Source organism: Bidens hawaiensis, unplaced genomic scaffold (genome assembly GCF_021521415.1).
Source record: "Bidens hawaiensis isolate Kalapana, Puna unplaced genomic scaffold, B.hawaiensis_p1.1 tig00012652_1, whole genome shotgun sequence".
In the NCBI taxonomy this organism is placed as follows: domain Eukaryota; kingdom Viridiplantae; phylum Streptophyta; class Magnoliopsida; order Asterales; family Asteraceae; genus Bidens; species Bidens hawaiensis.
Window position 1 is genome coordinate 568423 of NW_027492048.1, and position 1349 is coordinate 569771.

At 32.8% G+C, this 1349-nt stretch overlaps 1 long non-coding RNA gene across 1 annotated transcript; it reads left to right on the top strand.

Moving 5' to 3' along the window:
- The first annotated feature begins 230 nt into the window (after window positions 1-230).
- On the top strand, window positions 231-1128 carry LOC143541859 (uncharacterized). Its single transcript, XR_013136818.1, has 3 exons — window positions 231-247; window positions 347-505; window positions 960-1128. It is a non-coding gene; the product is annotated as an uncharacterized LOC143541859 (long non-coding RNA).
- The last annotated feature ends 221 nt before the right edge of the window (window positions 1129-1349 follow it).

A 1349-nucleotide genomic window follows, 5' to 3' on the forward strand; every position in this document is an offset into this window, starting at 1 on the left:
TGATGATGCGTGCTATTTGTGGAAGTTTAGTGATCATTTTGTATTAAATATGATAATGTAATGTTGGTAAAACTTATGTGCTATCGCCTAGACGGGAACTAAACTCGGAACAATGTAATATGATGTAAATTAATGTAGTGGTGTTTTCTTTATAAGTAATATTGTTGATATCAGATGTGTCTGTTGCATCCCGTTTACGTTTCCGCTGCGGTTACGGGGTGTTACAGAACTCTTCTCCAGCTATGAGGTTTTCTCTTAGATGTATTTGTTTTCTAGTTATGTATTGTAACGATCATGTCACAATGGAAGCGTTTACACATGAGGTCTATACTCCGTATTTTGCCAGATTGATGAAAAGCCATACATGAATGTCAAGCTTTCTGATATTTGCATCGCAACATCAGCGGCACCAACTTATCTTCCACCGCATTATTTTAAAACAAAACACAAGGAGGAGATTCATGAATTCAACCTAGTTGATGGTGGCGTTGCAGCAAATAATCCGGTAACATTAGTTATTAACGTAGAGCGAAAGCAAAAAAGAAATTTAAAAAATAAAGGGGATATAATAATAGTTGATAAGACAATAGTAGTTTATCATTCAATGTTGAATTGGGGATACATAAATCATCCACTCATTAAAACAATTTTATTTACTTACTCATTTTCGTTAATTGTCATGGAGTTTAAACTAACAAAAAGTGTTAAGATCGACGCAATATGATAATAAAAACAACGGAAAAAAAATGGGTCTTGCCATTTGACACCTATAAATCAAAACATTTATTTCTACAGTATTTAGAAAATGTTTTTTTGTCAAAAAATTCATTGGATTGCAACATTTTGTTACAAAGTTCAGTGGATTGCCACATTTGGTTATCAGATTCACAAGATTAAAGCACCTGCTGGTGGTTTTTATTTATTTATTGTATTTTATTTTTTATCTTGTTCTTTAACAGACTCTGATTGCAATGGGAGAAATTGCCAAACAACTCATTCGCAAAAATCATGATTTTCCCTTACCTCAATCCCTCGAGTATCGTAGATATTTGGTCATATCTATTGGAACAGGTGAATGCAAAATAGAAGGGAAATATACAGCAAATGAGGCTTCAAAATGGGGCTTTCTTGGATGGTGGTTCAATAATGGCTCTAGTCCTTTACTTGATATTTTCACTCAAGCTAGCACTTAATTTGTTTCTTGATTTGTTATACATTTTAGTGCTTACATATACGATTCTGAACCACATTTACATGCTTATAATAGTGCAAACAATGTCACAAGAAAGTACTCACATCTATAAGTATGGAAAAAATAAATTTGTAGAACTTATAAGTTTGTTGCGATT